This window comes from Gorilla gorilla, chromosome 22 (assembly GCF_029281585.2).
Source record: "Gorilla gorilla gorilla isolate KB3781 chromosome 22, NHGRI_mGorGor1-v2.1_pri, whole genome shotgun sequence".
NCBI classification, from domain to species: domain Eukaryota; kingdom Metazoa; phylum Chordata; class Mammalia; order Primates; family Hominidae; genus Gorilla; species Gorilla gorilla.
Genome location: NC_073246.2, coordinates 49,193,846 through 49,209,071, shown reverse-complemented (window position 1 = coordinate 49,209,071; position 15,226 = coordinate 49,193,846).

Below are 15,226 nucleotides of genomic sequence, written 5' to 3'. Positions count from 1 at the left end.
AAGAACATGGATATATCTACACAGCCAGCTGGATGAAGATGGAAATATCTACACAGCTATCTGTATGAACATGGAAATATCTACACCCCTATGGATATGAACATGGAAATATCTACTCCGCTATCTGTTTGAACATGGAAATATCTACACCGCTATCTGCATGAAAATCTAAATATCTACACAGCTATCTGCATATACATGGAAATATCAACAAAGCTATTTCTTTACACATGGAAATATCCACACCGCTATCTCTATAAACATGGAAATATCTACACCGCCATCTGTATGAACATGGAAATATCTGCACCGCCATCTGTATGAACATATAAATATCTACACCGCCATCTGTATTAAGATGGAGATATCTACACCGCTATCTGTACATACATGGAAATATCTACACCGCTACCTGTATAAACATGGAAATATCTACACCGCTATCTGTATAAACATGGAAATATCTACACCGCTACCTGTATAAACATGGAAATATCACCACCGCTCTCTGTATGAACATGGAAATATCTACACAGCCATCTGAATGAACATGGAAATATCTACAAAGCTATCTGTATGAACATGGAAATAGCTACACCGCTATCTGTATGAACATGGAAATATCTACGCCACTATCTGAACATGGAAATATCTACACCGCTATCTGTATGAATATGGAAATATTTTCACCGCCATCTGTATGAACATGGATATATCTACACAGCCATCTGGATGAACATGGAAATAACTACACTGCTATCTGAATGAACATGGAAATAGCTACACCGCTATCTGTATGAACATGGAAATATCTACACCGCTATCTGTATGAACATGGAAATATCTACACCGCTATCTGTATGAACATGGAAATATCTTCACCGCCATCTGTATGAACATGGATATATCTACACAGCCATCTGGATGAACATGGAAATATCAACACCGCTATCTGTATGAACATGGAAATATCTACACCGCTATCTGTGTTAACATGCATACATCTTCACCGCTATCTGTATAAACATGGAAATATCTACACCGCTATCTGTATGAACATGGAAATATCTACACAGCTATCTGTTTGAACATGGAAATATCTACACCGCTATCTGCATATACATGGAAATATCTACAAAGCTATTTCTCTACACATGGAAATATCTACACCGCCATCTGTATGAACATGGAAATATCTGCACCACCATCTGTATGAACATATAAATATCTACACCGCCATCTGTATTAAGATGGAGATATCTACACCGCTGTCTGTATAAACATGGAAATATCTACACCGCTATCTGTATAAACATGGAAATATCTACACCGCTATCTGTATAAACATGGAAATATCTACACCGCTACCTGTATAAACATGGAAATATCAGCACCGCTATCTGTATGAACATGGAAATATCTACACCGCTATCTCTATGAACATGGAAATATCTACACCGATATCTGTATGAACATGGAAATATCTTCACCGCCATCTGTATGAACATGGATATATCTACACAGCCATCCGGACGAACATGGAAATATCAGCACCGCTGTCTGTATGAACATGGAAATATCTACACCGCTATCTGTATGAACATGGAAATATCTACACCGCTATCTGTATTAACATGGAAATATCTTCACTGACATCTGTATGAACATGGATATATCTACACAGCCATCTGGATGAACATGGAAATAACTACACCGCTATCTGTATGAACATGGAAATATCTACACCGCTATCTGTGTAAACATGCATACATCTTCACCGCTATCTGTATAAACATGGATATATCTACACCGCTATCTGTATAACCATGGAAATATCTACACCGCTACCTGTATAAACATGGAAATATCAGCACCGTTACCTGTATGAACATGGAAATATCTACACAGCCATCTGGATGAAAATGGAAATATCTACACCGCTATCTGTATGAACATGGAAATAGCTACACCGCTATCTGTTTGAACATGGAAATATCTACACCGCTATCTGTATGAACATGGAAATATCTACACCGCTATCTGTATGAACATGGAAATATCTTCACCGCCATCTGTATGAACATGAATATATCTACACAGCCATCTGGATGAACATGGAAATATCTACACCGCTATATGTATGAACATGGAATTAGCTACACCGCTATCTGTACGAACATGGAAATATCTACACCGCTATCTGTATGAACATGGAAATATCTACACCGCTATCTGTATGAACATGGAAATATCATCACCGCCATCTGTATGAACATGGATATATCTACACAGCCATCTGAATGAACATGGAAATATCTACACCGCTATCTGTATGAACATGGAAATAGCTACACCGCTATCTGTATGAACAGGGAAATATCTACACCACTATCTGTATGAACATGGAAATATCTACACCGCTATCTGCATGAACGTGGAAATATCTTCACCGCAATCTGTATGAACATGGATATACCTACACTGCCATCTGGATGAACATGGAAATATCTACACCGCTATCTGTATGAACATGGAAATAGCTACACCTCTGTCTGTATGAACATGGAAATATCTACACCGCTATCTGTATGAACATGGAAAGATCTACACCGCTATCTGTATGAACATGGAAATATCTTAACTGCCATCAGTATGAACATGGATATATCTACACAGCCATCTGGATGAACATGGAAATATCTACACCACTATCTGTACGAACATGGAAATATCTACACCGCTGTCTGCATGAAAATGGAAATATCTATACAGCTATCTGCATATACATGGAAACATCTACAAAGCTATTTCTTTACACATGGAAATAACTACACCGCTATCTCTATAAACATGAAAATATCTTCACCGCCATCTGTATGAACATGGAAATATCTGCACCGCCATCTGTATGAACACATAAATAACTAAACCGCCATCTGTATGAAGATGGAGATATCTACACCGCTATCTGTATAAACATGGAAATATCTACACCGCTATCTGTATAAACCTGGAAATATCTACACCGTTATCTGTATAAACATGGAAATATCTACACCGCTACCTGTATAAACATGGAAATATCAGCACCGCTATCTGTATGAACATGGAAATATCTTCACAGCCATCTGGATGAACATGGAATTATCTACACCGCTATCTTTATGAACATGGAAATAGCTACACCGGTATCTGTATGAACATGGAAATATCTACACCAAAATCTGTATGAACATGGAAATATCTACACCGCTATCTGTGTAAACATGCATACATCTTCACCGCTATCTGTATAAACATGGAAATACCTACACCGCTATCTGTATGAACATGGAAATATCTACACCGCTATCTGTTTGAACATGGAAATATCTACACCGCTATCTGTATGTAAATGGAAATATCTACACAGCTATCTGCATATACTTGGAAATATCTACAAAGCTATCTCTTTACACATGGAAATAACTACACCGCTATCTCTATAAACATGGAAATATCTTCACCACCATCTGTATGAACATGGAAATATCTGCACCGGCATCTGTATGAACATATAAATATCTGCACCTCCATCTGTATTAAGATGCAGATATCTACACCGCTATCTGTATAAACATGGAAATATCTACACCGCTATCTGTATAAACATGGAAATATCTACACCGCTATCTGTATAAACATGGAAATATCTACACCGCTACCTGTATAAACATGGAAATATCAGCACCGCTATCTGTATGAACATGGAAATATCTACACCGCTATCTGTATGAACATGGAAATATCTACACCGCTATCTGTATGAACATGGAAATATCTTCACCGCCATCTGTATGAACATAGATATTTCTACACAGCCATCTGGATGAACATGGAAATATCAGCAACGCTGTCTGTATGGACATGGAAATATCTACACTGCTATCTGTATGAACATGGAAATATCTACACCGCTATCTGTATGAATATGGAAATATCTTCACCGCCATCTGTATGAACATGGATATATCTACACAGCCAGCTGGATGAAGATGGAAATATCTACAACCGCTATCTGTATGAACATGGAAATATCTACACCGCTATCTGTGTAAACATGCATTCATCTTCACCGCTATCTGTATAAACATGGACATATCTACACTGCTATCTGTATGAACATGGAAATATCTACACCGCTATCTGTTTGAACATGGAAATATCTACACCGCTATCTGCATGAAAATGGAAATATCTACTAAGCTATCTGCATATACATGGAAATATCTATACAGCTATCTCTTTACACATGGAAATAACTACACCGCGATCTCTGTAAACATGGAAATATCTACACCGCCATCTGTATGAACATGGAAATATCTTCACCGCCATCCGTATGAACATGGATATATCTACGCAGCCATCTGGATGAACATGGAAATATCTACACCGCTATCTGTATGAACATGGAAATCTCTACACCGCTATCTATGTAAACATGCATACATCTTCACCGCTATCTGTATAAACATGGAAATATCTACACTGCTATCTGCATGAACATGGAAATATCTACACCGCTATCTGAACATGGAAATATCTACACCGCTATCTGCATGTAAATGGAAATATCTACACAGCTATCTGCATATACATGGAAATATCTACAAAGCTATTTCTCTACACATGGAAATATCTACACCGCAATCTCTATAAACATGGAAATATCTTCACCGCCATCTGTATGAACATGGAAATATCTGCACCGCCATCTGTATGAACATATAAATATCTAGACCGCCATCTGTATTAAGATGGAGATATCTACACCGCTATCTGTATAAACATGGAAATATCTACACCGCTATCTGTATAAACATGGAAATATCTACACCGCTATCTGTATAAACATGGAAATATCTACACCGCTGCCTGTATAAACATGGAAATATCAGCACCGCTTTCTGTATGAACATGGAAATATCTACACCGCTATCTGTATGAACATGGAAATATCTACACCGATATCTGTATGAACATGGAAATATCTTCACCGCCATCTGTATCAACATGGATGTATCTACACAGCCATCTGGACGAACATGGAAATATCAGCACCGCTGTCTGTATGAACATGGAAATATCTACACCGCTATCTGTATGAACATGGAAATATCTACACCGCTATCTGTATGAACATGGAAATAACTTCACCGACATCTGTATGAAAATGGATATATCTACACAGCCATCTGGATGAACATGGAAATATCTACACCGCTATCTGTATGAACATGGAAATATCTACACCGCTATCTGTATAAACATGGAATTATCTACACCGCTATCTGTATAAACATGGAATTATCTACACCGCTATCTGTATGACCATGGAAATATCTACACCGCTATCTGTTTGAACACGGAAATATCTACTCCGCTATCTGCATGAGAATGGAAATATCTACACAGCTATCTGCATATACATGGAAATATCTACAAAGCTATTTCTTTACACATTGAAATAACTACACCGCTATCTCTATTAACAGGGAAATATCTACACCGCCATCTGTATGAACATGGAAATATCTGCACCGCCATCTGTATGAACATATAAATATCTACACCGCCATCTGTATTAAGAAGGAGATATCTACACCGCTATCTGAATAAACTTCGAAATATCTACAACGCTATCTGTATAAACATGGAAACATCTACACCGCTATCTGTATAAACATGGATATATCTACACCGCCATCTGTATGAAGATAAAAATATCAGCACTGCCATCTGTATGAACATGGAAATATCTACACAGCCATCTAGATGAACATGGAAATATCTACACCGCTATCTGTATGAACATGGAAATAGCTACACCGCTATCTGTATGAACATGGAAATATCTACACCACTACCTGTATGAACATGGAAATATCTACACCGCTATCTGCATGAACATGGAAATATCTTCACCGCCATCTGTATGAACATGGATATATCTACACAGCAATCTGGATGAAAATGGAAATATCTACACCGCCATCTGTATGAAGATGGAAATAGCTACACCGCTATCTGTTTAAACATGCATACATCTTCACCGCTATCTGTATAAACATGGAAATATCTACACCGCTATCTGTATAAACATGGAAATATCTACACCGCTATCTGTATAAACATGGAAATTTCTACACCACTACCTGTATAAACAAGGAAATATCAGCACCGCTATGTGTATGAACATGGAAATGTCTACACCACTAACTGTATAAACATGGAAATATCACCACCGCTAACTGCATGAACATGGAAATATCTACACAGCCATCTGAATGAACATGGAAATATCTACACCGCTATCTGTATGAACATGGAAATATCTTCACCGCCATCTGTATGAACATGGATATATCTACACAGCCATCTGGATGAACATGGAAATAACTACACCGCTATCTGTATGAACAAGGAAATAGCTACTCCGCTATCTGTGTTAACATGCATACATCTTCACCGCTATCTGTATAAACATGGAAATACCTACACCGCTATCTGTAAGAACATGGAAATATCTACACAGCTATCTGTCTGAACATGGAAATATCTACACCGCTATCTGCATGAAAATGGAAATATCTAAACAGCTATCTGCATATACATGGAAATATCTACAAAGCTATTTCTCTTCACAAGGAAATATCTACACCGCAATCTCTATAAACATGGAAATATCTACACCGCCATCTGTATGAACATGGAAATATCTGCACCGCCATCTGTATGAACATATAAATATCTAGACCGCCATCTGTATTAAGATGGAGATATCTACACCGCAATCTGTATAAACACGGAAATATCTACACCGCTACCTGTATAAACATGGAAATATCTACACCGCTATCTGTATAAACCTGGAAATATCTACACCGCTACCTGTATAAACATGGAAATATCAGCACCGCTATCTGTATGAACATGGAAATATCTACACCGCTATCTCTATGAACATGGAAATATCTACACCGATATCTGTAAGAACATGGAAATATCTTCACCGCCATCTGTATGAACATGGATATATCTACACAGCCATCTGGACGAAAATGGAAATATCAGCACCGCTGTCTGTATGAACATGGAAATATCTACACCGCTATCTGTATGAACATGGAAATATCTACACCGCTATCTGTATGAACATGGAAATATCTTCACCGCCATCCGTATGAACATGGATATATCTACGCAGCCATCTGGATGAACATGGAAATATCTACACCGCTATCTATATGAACATGGAAATCTCTACACCGCTATCTGTGTAAACATGCATACATCTTCACCGATATCTGTATAAACATGGAAATATCTACACTGCTATCTGCATGAACATGGAAATATCTACACCGCTGTCTGTATGAACATGGAAATATCTTCACCGCCATCTGTACGAACATGGATATATCTACACAGCCATCTGGATGAACATGGAAGTATCTACACTTCTATCTGTAAGAACATGGAAACAGCTACACCGCTATCTGTATGAACATGGAAATATCTACACCGCTATCTGTATGAACACGGAAATATCTACACCGCTATCTGTATGAACATGGAAATATCTTCACCGCCATCTGTATGAACATGAATATATCTACACAGCCATCTGGATGAACATGGAAATATCTACAACTCTATATGTATGAACATGGAATTAGCTACACCGGTATCTGAATGAACATGGAAATATCTACACCGCTATCTGTATGAACATGGAAATATCTACACCGCTATCTGTATGAACATGGAAATATCTTCACCGCCATCTGTATGAACATGGATATATCTACACAGCCATCTGGATGAACATGGAAATATCTACACCGCTATCTGTATGAACATGGAAATATCTACACCGCTCTCTGTGTAAACATGCATACATCTTCACCGCTATCTGTATAAACATGGAAATATCTACACCGCTATCCGTATAAACATGGAAATATCAGCACCGCTATCTGTATGAACATGGAAATATCTACACAGCCATCTGGACGAACATGGAAATATCTACACTGCTATCTGTATGAACATGGAAATAGCTACACCGCTATCTGTATGAACATGGAAACACCTACAACACTGTCTGTATGAACATGGAAATATCTACACCGCTATCTGTATGAACATGGAAATATCTTCACCGCCATCTGTATGAACATGGATATATCTACACAGCCATCTGGATGAACATGGAAATATCTACACCGCTACCTGTATAAACATGGAAATATTAGCACCGCAATCTGTATGAACATGGAAATATCTACAACGCTCTCTGTATGAACATGGAAATATCTACACCACTATCTGTATGAACATGGAAATAGCTACACAGCCATCTGCATGAACATAGAAATACCTACACCGCTATCTGTATGAACATGGAAATATCTACACCGCTATCTGTATGAACATGGAAATATCTACACCGCTATCTCTGTGAGCATGGAAATATCTTCACTGCCATATGTATGAACATGGATATATCTGCACAGCCATCTGGATGAACATGGAAACATCTACACCTCTATATGTATGAACATGCAAATAGCTACACCGCTATCTGTATGAACATGGAAATATCTTCACCGCCATCTGTGTGAACATGGATATATCTACACAGCCATCTGGATGAACATGGAAATATCTACACCGCTATCTGTATGAACATGGAAATATCTACACCGCTTTCTGTGTAAACATGCATACATCTTCACCACTATCTGTATAAACATGGAAATACCTACACTGCTATCTGTATGAACATGGAAATATCTACAGCGCTATCTGTTTGAACATGGAAATATCTACACCGCTATCAGCTTGAAAATGGAAATATCTACAAAGCTGTCTGCATATACATGGAAATATCTATGCAGCTATCTCTTTACACATGGAAATAACTACACCGCTATCTCTATAAACATGGAAATATCTACACCGCCATCTGTATGAACATGGAAATATCTGCACCGCCGTCTGTATGAACATATAAATTTCTACACCACCGTCTGTATTAAGATGGAGATATCTACACCGCTATCTGTATAAACATGGAAATATCTACACCGCTATCTGTATAAACATGGAAATATCTACACCGCAATCTGTATAAACATGGAAATATCTACACCGCTACCTGTATAAACATGGAAATATTAGCACCGCAATCTGTATGAACATGTAAATATCTACACCGCTATCTGTATGAACATGGAAATATCTACACCACTATCTGTATGAACATGGAAATAGCTACACTGCCATCTGCATGAACATAGAAATATCTACACCGCTATCTGTATGAACATGGAAATATCTACACCGCTATCTGTATGAACATGGAAATATCTACACCGCTATCTGTATGAACATATAAATATCTACACAGCCATCTGTATTAAGATGGAGATATCTACACCGCTATATGTATAAACATGGAAATATTTACACCGCTATCTGTATGAACATGGAAATATCTACACCGCTATCTGTTTGAACATGGAAATATCTACACCACTACCTGCATGAAAATGGAAATATCTACCCAGCTATCTGCATATACATGGAAATATCTACAAAGTTATTTCTTTCCACATGGAAATAACTACACCGCTATCTCTATAAACATGGAAATATCTACAAAGCCATCTGTATGAACATGGAAATATCCGCACCGCCATCTGTATGAACATATAAATATCTACACCACCATCTGTATTAAGATGGAGATATCTACATCGCTATCTGTATAAACATGGAAATATCTACACCGATATCTGTATGAACATAGATATATCTACACAGCCGTCTGGATGAACATGGAAATATCTACACCGCTATCTGTATGAACATGGAAATATCTACACCGCTATCTGTGTGAACATGGAAATATCTTCACCGCCATATGTATGAACATGGATATATCTACACAGCCATCTGGATGAACATGGAAACATCTACACCTCTATATGTATGAACATGCAAATAGCTACACCGCTATCTGTATGAACATGGAAATATCTACACCGCTATCTGTATGAACATGGAAGTATCTACACCGCAATCTGTATGAACATGGAAATATTTTCACCGCCACATGTATGAACACGGATATATCTACACAGCCATCTGGATGAACATGGAAATATCCACACCGCTATCAGTATGAACATGGAAATATCTACACCGCTATCTGTTTGAACATGGAAATATCTACTCCGCAATCTGCATGAAAAAGGATATATCTACACAGCTGTCTGTATATACATGGAAATATCTACAAAGCTATTTCTTTACACATGGAAATAACTACACCGCTATCTGTATGAACATGGAAAGATCTACACCGCTATCTGTATGAACATGGAAATATCTACACCGCTATCTGTATGAACATGGAAAGATCTACACCGCTATCTGTATGAACATGGAAATATCTTCACCGCCATCTGTATGAACATGGATATATCTATACAGCCATCTGGATGAACATGGAAATATCTACACCACTATATGTATGAACATGGAAGTAGCTACACCGCTATCTGTATGAACATGGAAATATCTACACCGCTATCTGTATGAACAAGGAAATATCTACACCGCTATCTGTATGAACATGGAAATATCTTCACCGCCATCTGTATGAACATGGATATATCTAAACAGCCATCTGGATGAACATGGAAATATCTACACCGCTATCTGTATGAACATGGAAACATCTACACCGCTATCTGTGTAAACATGCATACATTTTCACCGCTATCTGTATAAACATGGAAATATCTACACCGCTACCTGTATAAACATGGAAATATCAGCACCGCTATCTGTATGAACATGGAAATATCTACACAGCCATCTGGATGAACATAGAAATATCTACACCCCTATCTGTATGAACATGGAAATAGCTACACTGCTATCTGTATGAACATGGAAATGTCCACACCGCTATCTGTATGAACATGGAAATATCTACCCCGCCATCTGTATGAACATGGAAATATCTTCACCGCTATATGTATGAACATGGAAATAGCTACACCGCTATCTGTATGAACATGGAAATATCTACACCGCTATCTGTATGAACATGGAAATATCTTCACCGCCATCTGTGTGAACATGGATATATCTACACAGCCATCTGGATGAACATGGAAATATCTACACCGCTATCTGTATGAACATGGAAATATCTACACCGCTATCTGTGTAAACATGCATACATCTTCACCACTTTCTGTATAAAAATGGAAATACCTACACTGCTATCTGTATGAACATGGAAATATCTACAGCGCTATCTGTTTGAACATGGAAATATCTACACCGCTATCAGCATGAAAATGGAAATATCTACAAAGCTATCTGCATATACATAGAAATATCTATACAGCTATCTCTTTACACATGGAAATAACTACACCGCTATCTCTATAAACATGGAAATATCTACACCGCCATCTGTATGAACATGGAAATATCTGCACCGCCGTGTGTATGAACATATAAATTTCTACACCACCGTCTGTATTAAGATGGAGATATCTACACCGCTATCTGTATAAACATGGAAATGTCTACACCGCTATCTGTATAAACATGGAAATATCTACACCGCTATCTGTATAAACATGGAAATATCTACACCGCTAAATGTATAAACATGGAAATAAAAGCACCGCAATCTGTATGAACATGGAAATATCTACACCGCTATCTGTATGAACATGGAAATATCTACACCACTATCTGTATGAACATGGAAATAGCTACACAGCCATCTGCATGAACATAGAAATATCTACACCGCAATCTGTATGAACATGGAAATATCTACACCGCTATCTGTATGAACATGGAAATATCTACACCGCTATCTGTGTGAACATATAAACATCTACACAGCCATCTGTATTAAGATGGAGATATCTACACCGCTATATGTATAAACATGGAAATATTTACGCCGATATCTGTATGAACATGGAAATATCTTCACCGCCATCTGTATGAACATATAAATATCTGCACCGCCATCTGTATTAAAATGGAGATATCTACACCGCTATCTGTATAAACATGGAAATATCTACACTGCTATCTGTATGAACATGGAAATATCTACACCGCTATCTGTTTGAACATGGAAATATCTACACCGCTATCTGTTTGAACATGGATATATCTAAACAGCCATCTGGACGAACATGGAAATATCTACACCGCTATATGTATGAGCATGGAAATAGCTATACTGCTATCTGTATGAACATGGAAATAGCTACACCGCTATCTGTATGAACATGGAAATATCTACACCGCTATCTGTATGAACATGGAAATATATTCACCGCCATCTGTACGAACATGGGTATGTCTACACAGCCATCTGGATGAACATGGAAATATCTACACCGCTATCTGTATGAAATTGGAAATATCTACACCGCTATCTGTGTAAACATGCATACATATTCACCGCTATCTGTATAAACATGGAAATATCTACACCGCTATCTGTATGAACATGGAAATATCTACACCGCTATCTGTTTCAGCATGGAAATATCTACACCGCTATCTGCATGAAAATGGAAATATCTACACAGCTATCTGCATATACATGGAAATATCTACAAAGCTATCTCTTTACACATGGAAATAACTACACCGCTATCTCTATAAACATGGAAATATCTACACCGCCATCTGTATGAACTTGGAAATATCTGCACCGCCATCTGTATGAACATATAAATATCTGCACCGCCATCTGTATTAAAATGGAGATATCTACACCGCTATCTGTATAAACATGGAAATATCTACACTGCTATCTGTATGAACATGGAAATATCTACACCGCTATCTGTTTGAACATGGAAATATCTACACCGGTATCAGCATGAAAATGGAAATATCTACAAAGCTATCTGCATATACATGGAAATATCTATACAGCTATCTCTTTACACATGGAAATAACTACACCGCTATCTCTATAAACATGGAAATATCTACACCGCCATCTGTATGAACATGGAAATATCTACACTGCCGTCTGTATGAACATATAAATATCTACACCGCCATCTGTATTAAGATGGAGATATCCACACCACTATCTGTATAAACATGGAAATATCTACACCGCTATCTGTGTAAACATGGAAATATCTACACCCCTATCTGTATAAACATGGAAATATCTACACCGCTACCTGTATAAACATGGAAATATCAGCACCGCTATCTGTATGAACATGGAAATATCTACACTGCTATCTGTATGAACATAGAAATATCTACACCGCGATCTGTATGAACATGGAAATATCACCACCGCTATCTGTATGAACATGGAAATATCTACACCACAATCTGTATAAACATGGAAATATCTACACAGCCATCTGCCTGAACATAGAAATATCTACACCGCTATCTGTATGAACATGGAAATATCTACACCGCTATCTGTATGAACATGGAAATATCTACACCGCTATCTGTATGAACATATAAACATCTACACAGCCATCTGTATTAAGATGGAGATATCTACACCGCTATATGTATAAACATGGAAATATTTACGCCGATATCTGTATGAACATGGAAATATCTTCACCGCCATCTGTATGAACATGGATATATCTACACTGCCATCTGGATGAACATGGAAATATCTACACCGCTATCTGTATGAAAATGGAAATATCTACACCGCTATCTGTGTAAACATGCATACATATTCACCGCTATCTGTATAAACATGGAAATATCTACACCGCTATCTGTATGAACATGGAAATATCTACACCGCTATCTGTTTCAGCATGGAAATATCTACACCGCTATCTGCATGAAAATGGAAATATCTACACAGCTATCTGAATATACATGGAAATATCTACAAAGCTATCTCTTTACACATGGAAATAACTACACCGCTATCTCTATAAACATGGAAATATCTACACCGCCATCTGTATGAACTTGGAAATATCTGCACCGCCATCTGTATGAACATATAAATATCTGCACCGCCATCTGTATTAAAATGGTGATATCTACACCGCTATCTGTATAAACATGGAAATATCTACACTGCTATCTGTATGAACATGGAAATATCTACACCGCTATCTGTTTGAACATGGAAATATCTACACCGGTATCAGCATGAAAATGGAAATATCTACAAAGCTATCTGCATATACATGGAAATATCTATACAGCTATCTCTTTACACATGGAAATAACTACACCGCTATCTCTATAAACATGGAAATAACTACACCGCCATCTGTATGAACATGGAAATGTCTACACTGCCGTCTGTATGAACATATAAATATCTACACCGCCATCTGTATTAAGATGGAGATATCCACACCACTATCTGTATAAACATGGAAATATCTACACCGCTATCTGTGTAAACATGGAAATATCTACACCCCTATCTGTATAAACATGGAAATATCTACACCGCTACCTGTATAAACATGGAAATATCAGCACCGCTATCTGTATGAACATGGAAATATCTACACTGCTATCTGTATGAACATAGAAATATCTACACCGCTATCTGTATGAACATGGAAATATCACCACCGCTATCTGTATGAACATGGAAATATCTACACCACAATCTGTATAAACATGGAAATAGCTACACAGCCATCTGCATGAACATAGTAATATCTACACCGCTATCTGTCTGAACATGGAAATATCTACACCGCTATCTGTATGAACATGGAAATATCTACACCGCTATCTGTATGAACATATAAACATCTACACAGCCATCTGTATTAAGATGGAAATATCCACACCGCTATATGTATAAACATGGAAATATTTACGCCGATATCTGTATGAACATGGAAATATCTTCACCGCCATCTGTATGAACATGGATATATCTACACTGCCATCTGGATGAACATGGAAATATCTACACCGCTATCTGTATGAACATGGAAATATCTACACCGCTATCTGTGTAAACATGCATACATCTTCACCGCTATCTGTATAAACATGGAAGTATCTACACCGCTATCTGTATAAACATGGAAATATCTACACCGCTACCTGTATAAACATGGAAATATCAGCACCGCTATCTGTA